General features: G+C 44.9%; 1 pseudogene across 1 annotated transcript in view; it reads right to left on the bottom strand.

The window, feature by feature from the left end:
- Window positions 1-3,023: 3,023 nt before the first annotated feature.
- LOC103268871 overlaps window positions 3,024-13,991 on the bottom strand; it is a 16,218-nt pseudogene continuing 5,250 nt past the window's right edge. The window contains exons 2-4 of the transcript XR_504845.2: window positions 12,246-12,260; window positions 8,500-8,501; window positions 3,024-3,034 (exon numbers count right to left, since the gene is read on the bottom strand). The product of XR_504845.2 is annotated as a 60S ribosomal protein L21 pseudogene (transcript). The remainder of the gene's footprint in view (window positions 3,035-8,499; window positions 8,502-12,245; window positions 12,261-13,991) is intronic.

Consider the following 13,991-nt stretch of genomic DNA (forward strand, 5'->3'; position numbering starts at 1 on the left):
TTTCCAGGCTGATCTATGAATTCTTGGGCTCAGACAATTCTCTCGCCTCTGCCTCCCAAAATGCTAAGATTACAGGTGTGAACCACCAGGCCAGGCTAAAAAGAAGCAACATTTTAAACCAGATGTAATGAGTTACCTCAAAGTACAAAAATTAAGAACTTTAGCCTATCAGTAAAAATAGAGAGGACTGCTGGAGCCCAGCAGTTAGACACTGGGGTGGCCATGAGCGTGCCACTGTTCTCCAGCCATCCTGGGCGACGAAGTGAGACTCCAACTCAAAAACAAAATGGAGGCTACAGGCCGAGTGCGGTGGCCCAAGCCTGTAATCCCAGCACTTTGGGAGGTTGAGGTAAGAGGACTGCCGGAGTCCATGTGTTCAAGACCAGCTTAGGCAACTCGGCGAGCCCTTGTCTCTATAAAAAGTCAAAAAATAGCCGGGCTCAGTGGCTCAGCCTGTAATCCCGCATCTTTGGGAGGCTGGGGTGAGTGGATTGCCTGAGCCCGCGGGTTCAAGACCCGCCTGGGCAGGCGAGACCTCATCTCTACAATAAAATCAAAAAATCAGTCAGGCGTGGTAACACGCGCCTGTAATTCCGGCTACTCGGAAGGCTGAGGCAGAAGGATCACTGGAGCCCAGCAGGTCGAGGCTGCGGTGGCCGGGAACGGCCACTGCACTCCAGTCTGGGCAACAGAGTGAGACTCCAACTCAAAAAAACAAAACAAAAAACAACAACAAAAAAAGTCAAAAAACTAGCTGGGCTTAGTGGCACCTACCTGTGATTCCAACTACTTAGAAGGCTGAGGCGAAAGGATCGCCTGAGCCCAGAAGGTCGAGGCTGCGGTGGTTGTGAGCGTGCCACTGCACTTTAGCCTGGGCGACAGAGTGAGACGCCTACTCAGAAAAAAAATAATAAAGTCTATAAATGGAACTGAACTGAGCTCAACCATAGAAAAATTAAAAATGCTACTTTTTAAATAATTGACTCTGGCTATAAATCTTGAACTTGCTCCTTGTGCTTCGTTATGATGCACCAACAAAAAGGCCCACAGCATTGAAAGCTGAGTGAAGTGAGTGAAGCCAGTAATGAGCAGGGAATGAGCTGTATAAGCAGAAACCTACTGGGAGAGATAGAGTACAGCTGTGAAATGTAACGTTACCTGTTGGGAATTGTAAGCACTGGAAAAGAAAAACTCGTAAATTTGCCTATTCCCCAAATCCCTGATTAGAGGGCAGGGGCTATGGACTCTGAGCCCACTGCCTTCCAACAATGCCCTCAATTGAACAGACTTCCGGGAACCCAAGCAGGTCAATCCGCAGCCTTTTCCTGGGAATTTGGAATTGGGACACAGGGGCTCTAGTTCACCAACTCTTCAAGTTTAATGTGTCTACGACTCATGCACAATTCCCAAGCTTCAATACTGTATCTTCAGGACTGAAGGATCTTTGACTTTCAGTATCTTTGATCTTTAAGATATGTCTGATGTGGCAGGGGCACTCAGGAATTTAGACTAGTATCTCTGGTGAATTTAAAACAGGAAGGTCGTGGATCACCATGTGAGAAACAGACCTCTGGACTGGGAGGTTATCTAGAGCTCAGGTGGACATCTTTGCTCCTCCCCCCCCCCCTTTTTTTTTTTTTTTTACTCTGTTGCCCAGGCTGGAGTCCAGTGGCACTCTCACGGCCACGGCAGCCTTAACCTCCTGGGCTCAAGCGATCCTTCCATCTCAGCCTTCCAAGTAGCTGGAACTACAGGCATGTGCCACCATGCCCAGCTAATTTTTTTATTTATTGTAGAGATGAGGTCTAGCCTAGTTGCCCAGACTGGTCTCGAACCCTCGGTCTTAGGGAATCCTCTCACCTCTGCCTCCCAAAGTGCTGGGAATACAGGCTTGAGGCCACCGTGCCCGACCAAGAAGAGATAATTTTTTTTTGAGTTGGAGTCTCACTCTGTTGCCCACACTGGAGTGCAGTGGCACACTCCCGGCCACCGCAGCCTCGACCTGCTGGGCTCTGGCGATCCTTCCGCCTCAGTCTTTCAAATAGCTGGAACTACAGGCGCGCGCTACCACGCCCAGCTAATTTTTGATTTATTGTCGAGATGAGGTCTCGCCACATTGCCCAGGCGGGTCTTGAACCCGCGGGCTCAGGCAATCCACTCACCTCAGCCTCCCAAAGGCGCGGGATTACAGGCTGAGCCACCGAGCCCGGCCAAGAAGAGAGAATTTGAACTCACTCCATGTACTTCACTGTGATGCAGCAACAAAAGGCCCATAGCATTGCAACATTGAGTGAAGAGAAGAGCCAGAATAAACACAGACTGGGTGAGCTGGGTACAACCGGAGGAGGGAAGGACATATAAATAGTATCTATAATACACATAATATGTATGCTGTATAAGCAGAAACCTACTGGAGAAGACAGAGAGCTAGAATCATCAGGGTATGTCAGAGCAGACATGCAGAGAGAAGTCATAAGGCTGGGTTCAGCAATCACTCTTTCCCAACCCTTCTCCCTTGCCTGCCTCACTCTAGTAGAGATTAGAAATTCTTTTTTTTTCCCCCCCGAGTTAGAGTCTCACTCTGTCGCCCAGGTTGGAGTGCAGTGGCATGCTTATGATTACCATAGCCTTGACCTGCTGGGCTCAGGAGATCCTTCCGCCTTAGTCCTCCAAGTAGCTGAAACCAAAGGCGTGCACCACCATGCCAGGCTAATTTTTTGATTTATTGTAGCGATGAGGTCTCACCAAGTTGCCCAGGCTGTTCTTGAACCTGTGGGCTCAGGCAAGATTAGAAATTTTAAGCACCTTTGCCCAGTTTCTTTGAAGCCAGGAACTCACACGATACACATTTGGTCGAGGAGAGGTATGTGGAAGTCTGCCTTGTTGAAAGAGGGCATTTTTGGAAAGCTTTTGCTTCCCTGGTGGAAGGGCAGATATACGGGCAGCTGCCCAGTTTACGCCTTCCTCCTGCGTGATGCCTGGATCCTTTTTTTTTTTTTTTTTTTTGAGTTGGATTCTCACTCTGTAGCCCAGACTGGAGTGCAGTGGCCGCTGCTGGCCACTGTAGCCTCGACCTGCTGGGCTCCGGCAATCCTTCCGCCTCAGCCTTCCAAGTAGCCGGAATCACAGGTGCGCGCTACCATGCCCGGCTAATTTTTTGATTTTATTGTAGAGATGAGGTCTCGCCTGCCCAGGCGGGTCTCGAACCCGCGGGCTCAGGCAATCCACTCACCTCAGCCTCCCAAAGGTGCGGGATTACAGGCTGAGCCACCGAGCCCGGCAATGCCTGGATCTTTAATCCATGAAGCAGTAGGTACAGAGAGTCAACACACTAAGGATGCGAGTGGGAAGAAAAGTCTCCAGTGATGAAACCAGTGCTCCCACTCTTGCTTGTGGCATGTGTACATAGTTGAGTATGTTGAAATCTTTAGGGACTTATAAGAAGAGTGCGTAATACTTTGTAAAAATCTGTGTAATCAGGACCATGAGAACAAAATTGTGGGTGAATACATTCTTCAGGAAATCCTAGAGTATTATAAGTGACAGGTCGGACTATTCCCTCCTGGTAATCTCACACGATGACCAGGTAGAAACAGTTGAGAATTAAGGGGCATGTACAATAAATGACCCGTTCAAAAGCAGGGGCATTTTGAGATGTTACAGAGAGGAAGCTAATTACCAAGCCAAGAAAGCAAATTCCCTAGATTTCCCTACAAATTATAATGAGCTTCAAATAAATGAAGTTCTAGCAAGACATACATAATTTTTCACAGGCTGTGTCACTGCGGTATATAGACCAAATGAACTAAAAGATAACTAGTCTCAAAAAAACTAAAATCAATAAGAAAGGCAATTAAAAATTCTATAACAAAATCAGAGAAAATTATCACAGAAGGACCTCAGTCTATAAATAGCAGTTTGGATTTGAATCACCTTGACCTGTGCAGCCAGATCTCAGGGCCCAACAGAGTTAACTGGTCAACAAACCCAGAATGTACAACCTCACATTATGATCAGAAAATCTTTTATGCTTAGAATGGCTCAATTACTAAAATCCTAGGAAGGAGAGACTCTCTGAACACCTAGGAAAATAGAAAAAAAAAGATTAAGAAACAAAGTCAAATCTATTACATTTTTTAAACAAGAAATAATAATAAGATATTGAATCCATTTTGTAACCATAGTGATATTTTTTGGTTTGACTGCTGCTTAAGGTATTAGAGAGTATGTTAGTTTCCTGTGGCCTCTGTATCACAAACGTTGTAGCCTAAAATAACAAAAATGTATTCCATCACTGGAGAGGCGACAGAATCTGAAATCAAGGTAGTGCTGCCTACCCAAGCTCGAGGCGATAAGACATTCCTTTCTAGTGGTAGTGGCATTCCTTGACCTGTGGTCTCACCTTCCCAATCTCTGCCTCTGTGGTCACAGGACCTGGTCCTCTTCTGTGCAACTCTCTAACCTCCCTCAGTATCCTCTCATAAGGACACCTGTAATTGAAATTAAGACCCACCCAGATGATCCAGGATAATCTCTCTATGTCAAGATGCTTAATCACATCAACAAAGACCCTTTTTCTTTTTGTTTTTTCTTTTTGAGTTGGAGTCTCACTCTGTCGCCCAGGCTGGAGTGCAGTGGCACACTCATAGCCAGTGCAGCCTTGACTTGCTGAACTCAGGTGTTCCTTCAGTCTCAGTCTTCTAAGTAGCTGGAACTACAGGCGTGCACCACCACACTCAGCTAATTTTTTGATTTATTGTAGAGATGAGGTCTCATCAAGTTGCCCAGGCTGGTCTCGAACCCGTGGGCTCAGGTAAGACCCTTTTTCTTTATAAGGTAATATTTATAGATTCTAGAAATTAGAACTTGGTATCTTTTGGTGGCTATAAATCAGCCTAAAACATAAAGTTCCTAAGAAAATCTGATATGCTTGATTTCTGTTTTAATTATTTTACTTCTTTTAATGTTTGTCTTCCTCATTGCCTAAACAATTAATATTTGTGTGTGCTTAAATGTATAATAAATGAGTGAAAGTTTAGGTAATTACATCTTTGAGTTATTATTTAGATAAAAAGTATGTGGGTGCTTAAAGGAAGTTTGCTTGTTTTTAAAACTCAATTTTTTGTAGTTCCATCTACTTGGAAGGCTGGGGTGGAAGGTTCACCTGAGCCCAGTAGGTCAAGACTGCAATGGCTGGGAGTGTGCCACTGTACTCCAGCCTGGGTGACAGTGAGACTCCTACTCAACTCAAAATAAAACAAAACAAAATCTCAATTTTTATTTATTTCTGTTTATTTATTTGGAGTAGGAGTGTCACTCTGTCACCTAGGCTGGTATGCAGGAGCACAATCACAGAAACTGTAGCCTTGACCTACTGGGCTCAGGCAATCCTTCCCCTTCAGCCATTCAAGTAGCTGGGAATACAGGTATGCACCACCATGCCCGGCTACTTTTTTTTATTTGTTGTAGAGATGAGGTCTCGCCATGTTCCCCAGGTTGGTCTCAAACACCTGACTCAGGCAATCTTCTTACCTCAGCCTCCCAAAGTGCTGGGATGATAGGCATGAGTCACCACAGATGGCCAAAAACTCAATATTTTAATAAATCTATAATACAAATAAATTGGCTTTTTAACAAAGTGCGAATGGTAGTGAACATTCTTTTCTACATAAGATCTTTTGGACCTTATTCTTGATGTCTCCCTTAACTTACTGTGTATGTGCGTGCCTGTGTGTGTGTGTGTGTGTGTGTGTGTGTGTATGTGTGTGTGTGTTTCAGTGACCCTAAGTAGAATGTTTCTCATTCCTAACCTAAAAGATGAAGAAATTGGGGTCATCAAACCCCTGGTCTCAGGCAATCCTCTCGCCTCAGCCTCCCAAAGTACTGGAATTACAGGCTTGAGCCACCACACCCGGCCCTGTAGAAAGATTTCTACATGCCTGAGCAGATAGATGACTCCCTCTCACAGGATTTGCATACACTGGACTGTGTGGGGCTCTCCAGGAAAGTGGCCATTGATAAAGCCTCAGAAGTGCTTAGAATCGCTTTCTGGTTATTCTTTCTACTGAAACCACATTCACCACTAAAGGCAATTTTTCCTCTGGCACTCTTTCAATTTGCTGTGTGGTCAAACGTTGGACCAAGGCTGCATTTTATGCTACTTTCCTTTCCTTTTTGAGACCTGTTCTACTGAACACGATATACAGGATGAGTCATCGTCATCCATGTCATTAATTCTATAGGTTTCACCAAGCATTATAGAGTATTACTAATTATGCTATACATATGTGGCTTTGATCTTCAGGATATGTTCTAAATAAGTAAGAACTCAGTCACCTTGCTTAACAGGCAATCAGTTCTACATGTCTGGCCCTGTTTTTTGCAATGTAGGAAATCAGAGAGAGCTAGCTTAGATAACTTATCTGGGGTCATAAAGAGGCATCATACGTCAGAGAAGAAATATGCTCATTTATGATGACTACATAAAGAATTCATCACTTCAAACTTGAATAGAGCCACACTGGTATAATTTTTGAGTTACTAAAACAGCACTTCCTGTAGGCTTTGGGAGTTTCTCTGGATATCTTTTATTGGAGTACAAATGAATCCCAACCCAATGAAGCCTTTGAGAAGAAATGAAGTTACAACAGGCCTAAAAAGGCCCTGGGATTTTTGTTTCTTTTTCTTTTTCTTTTGTTTTGGAGTTGGAGTCTCACTCTGTCGTCCAGGCTGAAATGTAGTGGCACACTCATGGCCACCACAGCCTCAACCTGCTGGGCTTAGGTGATCCTTCCACCTCAGCCTTCCAAGTAGCTGGAACTACAAACGTATGCCACCATGCCCAGCTAGTTAATTTTGGTGATTTATTGTAGAGATGAGATCTCACCAAGTTACCCAGGCTGGTCTCGAACCCCTGGACTCAGGCAATCCTCTCTCCTCTGCCTCCCAAAGTGCTGGGATTACAGGCTAAACCACCGCGTTCAGCAGATTTTTGTTTCTTCAGTGATGTGTCCATAGATGTGAGACCAAAAGTAGGTAGGAGCATTCCGTAAAATTGAGGGGAATGGGTAAGGAGATTGGTTAGTGACCAGTTCTGACTGGGAAGGCTATAAAATTTGCTTTTCCATTCCTCATAAGATTTCTGCTTTCTAATGTTGAATCTTCCAGGTCCTTAATGGAAACAACCATAGAAATTTGGAAGAGGCATGCGGGAATAGCAAAGAAATTTGGAAATCTACAGAGAATTTCAAGTTCTTGTTTGAAGATTACTTTTTAAACACACCTCAATGGGCTTAGGCATTCAAGTGCCTGGGCATCGAAGACATTTGTTTTCCATCCAATCATGGGCTTCCTCTGTGGGAATTTCTTTTTGTGCTGCTGAAATGGTGTATAAGAAATCTCCGAAGTCAAAGCAAAGAGTAATGACTAATTTGAAATTCCTTAATGGGGAAATTTTACAAAGGTCCCATGGGGGGCGGGAAATAATGAGTCTTAAAGTTTTGGGAACTGATCATCTAAGCACATAAAATAAAGGAACACTGGGTGGGAAAATTCATTTTCCAGAGTCTTGGTGGCAGGAAAGCCAAGTCTTCCCAAAGCCTGTGTCATCAATGAAGCTCTGCAGATTGGCCCAATTTTGCCCCAAAAAACATGACAAAACTTACATCAAAATACACACAGTGTCTGACACAGTGCATTTCAAAATAATATTTTTGAATCAAAAGAAAATTCAAAAGTTTGGGAGGATTGCTTGAGCTCAAGAGGTCAAGGCTGCTGTGAACTGTGATCATGCCACTGCACTCTAGTCTGGACGACAGAGTAAGACCCTGACTCAAAAAAAAAAAAGAAAAGAAAAAGAAAATAGAAATAAATGTGTATAGTTGGATACACATGCACACATCTATATGGCTATCCATATAGGATGCAGTATAAAGAACATGGAATTAAGAACCGTGACACCTGGATGGACAATAATCTCCATTTCTCTCTTTTTGGAAATTCTCAGAGTTTTACTTTCCTATTTGTAAAATTGGATAATAATGCTTTCCTTACTGAAGTTGTTATGAAGCTCAAATGAGGAAACAAATGTGAAAGCACTTATCAATTAGAAATAATTATTCAGCCGGGTTCGGTGGCTCAGCCTGTAATCCCGCGCCTTTGGGAGGCTGAGGTGAGTGGATTGCCTGAGCCCGCGGGTTCGAGACCCACCCGGGCAACTTGGCGAGACCTCATCTCTACAATAAATCAAGAATTAGCCAGGCGTGGTAGCGCACACCTGTAGTTCCAGCTATTTGGAAGGCTGAGACGGAAGGATCACTGGAGCCCATCAGGTCGAGGCTGCGGTGGCTGGGAGCAGTCACTGCACTCCAGTCTGGGTGACAGAGTGAGACTCCAACTCAAAAAAAGAGAAATAATTATTCAAACGTGGCTGGTCTCAGTGGTTCAGCTGGTAATCACAGCACTCTGGGAGGCCAAGGCGAGTGGATTGCCTGAGCCCACGGGTTTGAGACCAGCCCGGGCAACTTGGAGAGACCTCGTCTCTACAATAAATAAAAAAATTAGCCAGGTGTGGTAGTGTGTGCCTTTAGTTCGACTACTTGGAAGGCTGAGGCAGAAGAATCGCCAGAGCCCAGTAGGTTGACGCTGGGGTGGCTGTTAAGCATGCCACCACACTCCAGCCTGGGTGACAGAGTGAGATTCCAACTCAAAAAAATAAATACATAGGCTGGGTGCGCTGGTTTATGCCTGTAATCTCAGCACATTGGGAGGCCAAGGCGAGAGAACTTACTGAGTTCAGGAGTTGGAGATCAGCCTGGGCAACTTGGTGAGACCTCATCTCTACAAAAAATAAAACAAATTTTTAAAAGTGGCGTATAAGTCTCTAGGCCTGGCCGCTCCTTTAGGTTTTCACTTATTTTTTGTGAAGTTCCTTTGTGTACAAGATAAATCTCTTCTCCTGTTAATCTGTCTTTTGTCAGTTTAATTTGCAGGCTCCAGTCATGGAAACTAAGATGACAGAGAAAAAAGTTTTCCTCCCCTATACCTGCCTCTCATCTCACTGGCTATTGCAAACAAAATAACCTTTTTTTTTTTTTTTTTTTTGCATCATTATAAACATGAAGTCTGAAAGAAGAAAAATCAATGAGAGGAAAGTCCTTGCTAATGGGAACAGTAGGAGTCAAGCAGCTGACCTGGCTTCTCTACAATGTCGTTCTCTTGGGGTTTCAGCTTAGAGGGCTTAAGTCACCACCAAAATTTTTTTCTTATTCCTCAAGCTCTCCTTGCCTTCTCTCTTGCTTCCTCCCACTTCTCCAGCCCTCTCTGGTATATCTTGGCCCCCTTCCTCGTTCCCCTTCTCTCTTTGCTGTTGTGAAGGAACTGCTATTCCTACTAACAAATCATTGCACTACAATGAATTTGTTTGCATTTACAGATAAACTGCTGGGGGTGACCACTTGGTTAGCCCCACTGCTTGTCTCTGGGAATGAATGATTGAGCAGTCTAAGACAAGAAAAGGAACCAAGATTTTCCCTTCTCACAGAACCTGTAATTTTACCTCCTTCTCAGAACAAAGATAAAGGGATGTGGTTTTTACTTACTGGCTGTAGGGCACATTAAATACTCATTTTACAGATGCTGAAAAAAATGGAAGCCCCAGACCGACAGAAAATTTTATAAGGAGAATCTCCCAGCATGTCCTAAAACCCAAAGACAAGTAAACTATACCTGAGTGTCAAGACTGCGAGGAATTTCCTGAGACGTACCAAAGGGATATGTAAACATAAATCACCCCAGGAAGAACAAGTGTGTGGATGAAGATAATACCTTAGACAAGCAGAGTACTTTGGTTCACAAAGGACTTTCATTTTTACAATCTTTTTTTTTTTGAGTTGGAGTCTCACTCTGTCACCCAGACTGGAGTTCAGTGGCCGCTCCCGGCCACCGCAGCCTCGACCTGCTGGGCTCCGGCGATCCTTCCAAGTAGCTGGAATTACAGGCGCACGCTACCACGCCCGGCTGTTTTTGATTTATTGTAAAGATGAGGTCTCGCCTGCCCAGGCAGGTCTCGAACCCGTGGGCTCAGGCAATCCACTCTCCTCAGCCTCCCAAAGGCACGGGATTACAGGCTGAGCCACCAAGCCCGGCTCATTTTTACAATCTTTTTTGATCTACAAAACCCTAAGAGGTAGTCAGGTCATATGTTATTATAATTTCTATTTTGTAGGTGACAAACCAAATGCTGAGGAGGCAAAGTGACTTCTAAAATCACACAGCCAATAAATAGTAGACAGAGTAGGCTTTGCCCTCTTGACTTCTAATCCTACACTCTTTCTTCAAAAGAGCTAGGGTGGAGGCGGGCGCTGTGGCTAATTCCTGTAATCCCAGCACTTTGGGAGGTGTAGGTGAAAGGATTGCCTTTATCCAGGGGTTCGAGACCACCTGGGAGACCTTGTCTATACAACACATAAAAAAAGTTAGCTGGTTGGAAGGCTGAGGTGGAAGGATCACCTGAGCCCAGCATGTCGAGACTGCAGTGGCCATGAGCATATCACTGCACTCCAGCTTGGCCAACAGAGCGAGACTCCAACTCAAAAAAAAAAAAAAGAACTAGGATGGGCGTGTGATGGGGGAAACAGAGGACAGACGAATGCAGGCAACAGCTCTGCTTGGTGCATTGCTTCACCAGTATCATCTTGGGGACCTCAAACACCCCTGCTGTTTACACAGGCACACCAGCCCTAGGTTTCCATGTGAGGCTTTCTGAGGGTTCTCCAGAACTATTCTCTGAGTCAGGGGATGATAGATGCCCCAGGGGCTATAGCTTTGCCTAGAAGTTTCACCTTAGTCTTTCCTCTAATTTCTTGAATTCATAACCACTGTTAATATTAATATAAAGCTGGCTGGGCTCTGTGGCTCAGCCTGTAATCCTAGCACTTTGGGAGGCCGAGGTGAGTGGAATGCCTGAACCCGCGGGTTTGAGACCAGCCCGGGCAATTTGGCAAGACCTCGTCTCTACAATAAAATAAAAAATCGCCAAGTGTGGTAGCGTGTGTCTGTAGTTCCAGCTACTTGGAAGGCTGAGGCGGAAAGATCACCAGACCCCAGTATTGTACTGGGTTGGCTGTGAGCGTGTGTGCCACTGCACTCCAGCCTGGGTGAAGGAGTGAGACTCCAACTCAAAAAAAATAATAATAATAATACAAAGTTGTCTGGGAGGGCAACACATAATCCACTGCCACTTCTTCTGAGGTCACCAATCATATACTCAGTGCATGCTCTGTGCCAGGTCCTGCTAGGCACCCAGAACATGAGACTTAATAAGCCAAGGGCTAATAAATAAATAAATAAAAATAAGCCAAGGGCTAAGTGGACAGATGGAAAAATGGGCACAAGCATCTCTATTGTGTAGTGAGAACAGTGCAGGGACGCAGTGGCAAAGGAGAGTATCCCATCCTAACACGTTACCAGTTTCTTAAGTAGACACTAGAAGGAGAGTGGTTTCATGATGAGGGTAACTCACATTTCACATTTCGAGGGACGTCTCAGAATGAGAGGCAGAGACATTGCATTGTGCTGATGAGAAGAAGCGGATTTGGAGTCTGGCATACCTTTGTTCAAACCGGGGTTCTGCCACTTACAGGTTAGTTACAGTCCCTTGCTTTACATTTCCTGCTGTGTAAAAATGGGGCTGCGGAAGTGCCTATGGCATAGTACTGCTGTGTGCAATATCTAAGTGAGCTTCACTTAATGAAGGAACTTGGAGTGGTGATTAAGAACACAGAGTGTTTGTCCTAATCTTGGCAATACCCCTAACTCTGTACTTTGGACAAGTAGTACTTCCCCCAGTGGATAGTTATGAGAATTATTTTGATATTGTAGGGTACAGTTAAGGGTTAGGTATACAAATATGTTTCGTTCAGGCACCCTTATTGATAAGAGGTGTCTCCCCGTCCCCAGACAGATATTGACCACTGTTAATCCCACCTCCCTCCCCCCCTCGCAAAAATCTTTAAGGCAACATTGTGTTAATCCCTTTTCAAATTGGATTTCATACTTCTCAGGTGCAAATTAGGGCACAACAGAGCTGTTGTCACTGTGTTCACCTTTTTCTGGGTTGACTAGTCATCCAAAACAACTCTAGTTCTGAACTATGGTCAGGAGCCACAGTCTCTATACCATATATAGTTTAGGTCCCAATACCCAGTAGCACGTACCTAAATCCAGAGTTTACCTCACCTTTTCATTTCTTTATTTTTTTTGTTTGGGTTGGAGTCTCACTACTCTGTCACCCAGGCTGGAGTGCAGTGGCATGCTCACAGCCACCGCAGCCTCAACCTGCTGGGTTCAGGTGGTCCTTCTACTTCAACCTTACAAGTGCTGAAACTACAGGCACACGCCACCATGCCTGGCTAGTTTTTTGATTTATTGTAGAGACGAGGTCTCGCCAAGTTGCCCAGGCTGGTCTCGAACCCATGGACTCAGGCAATCCCCTTATCTTGGCCTCCCAAAGTGCTGGGCTTATAGGCGTGAGCCACTGCGCCTGGCCGCCCTGTCCATTCCAATACCTTCTGTGGACTCAGTGTGAATTTGTCTGAGGAGAAGCATCTAACTACTGTGGGCACTGCTATCAGACATTGCTGAGAGCTCAGTTGTCTTAGACAGTTAGGGTTGCTAAAACAGAATACCATAGACTGGGTGTCTTAAACAACATACAACAATTATCTAGAATCTTGATCTAGAACTTCTCACCCTCCAGAACTGTGAGACACTAATTTGGTTCCTGTTGAGGGTTCTCTTGAAGATTGCCGACTTCCTGCTGTACCCCCACATGGCTGAGAGAGAGAACATTTTTCGTTTTCCTTCACATAAGGTCACGAATTCCATTCAAGAGGGTTCCATCCTCATGACCTAATTACCCTTAAAGACCTCACCTTCAGATTCCACCAAATTGGGGATTAGGGCTTCAACATATTCATTTTGGGGAGTGGGAAGACACAAACACTCCGTTCATAGCATCAGCTCACCAACAGCCAAATGCTGAATAATTGTCACCAACATTATTATTCCTGTGATCACCATAGGTCTATGATGTGGTGAAGATGATGATCAAGCCAGCTTAATATGTATGAAAATAAGGACAGTGATATTTTTTAGAGTTCTCATATAAACTCAAATTCAACATTTCTTAATTTTTTTTTGAGTTGGAGTCTCACTCTCTCGCCCAGGCTGGAGTGCAGTGACCCGCTCACGGCCACCCCAGCCTCGACCTGCTGGGTTCAGGAGACCTTTCCGTCTCAGCCTTCCAAGTAACTGGAACTATAGATGTGTGCCATCATGCCCAGCGAATTGTTTTATTTATTGTAGAGCGGAGCTCTTGCCAAGTTGCCCAGGCTGGTCTCAAACCTGTGGGCTCAGGCAATTCTCTCATCTCAGCCTCCCAAAGTGCTGGGATTATAGGAATGAGCCACTGTGCATGGCTTTAACTTTTTTTTTTTTTTTGAGTTGGAGTCTCACTCTGTCACCCAGACTGGAGTGCAGTGGCCGCTCCCGGCCACCACAGCCTCGACCTGCTGGGCTCCGGCGATCCTTCCGCCTCAGCCTTCTAAGTAGCTGGAACTACAGGCACGTGCTACCACGCTCGGCTAATTTTTTTTTTATTTATTGTAGAGATGAGATCTCCCCAAGTTTCCCAGCAGGCTCAGGCAATCCACTCATCTCGGCCTCCCAAAGCGCAGGATTACAGGCTGAGCCACCGAGCCCGGCCGGCCTTAACTTTTTAAAGTTCTAAACAAATCACTTCTTTTTTTTTGAGATAGTCACTCTGTCACCCAGGCTGGAGTGCAGTGGTGTGATCCTGGCTCACTAACCTTCTAGCTTCTGGGCTCATGCAATCCTTCTGCCTCAGTCTCTCAAGTAGCTGGAACAGCAGGCACATGCTGCCATGCTTGCCTAATTTTTTTTTTTTTTTTTTGAGTTGGAGTCTTACTGTT

The sequence above is a fragment of the Carlito syrichta genome, unplaced genomic scaffold (assembly GCF_000164805.1).
Source record: "Carlito syrichta isolate Samal-C Ts95f unplaced genomic scaffold, Tarsius_syrichta-2.0.1 Scaffold308952, whole genome shotgun sequence".
Taxonomy (NCBI): Eukaryota; Metazoa; Chordata; class Mammalia; order Primates; family Tarsiidae; genus Carlito; species Carlito syrichta.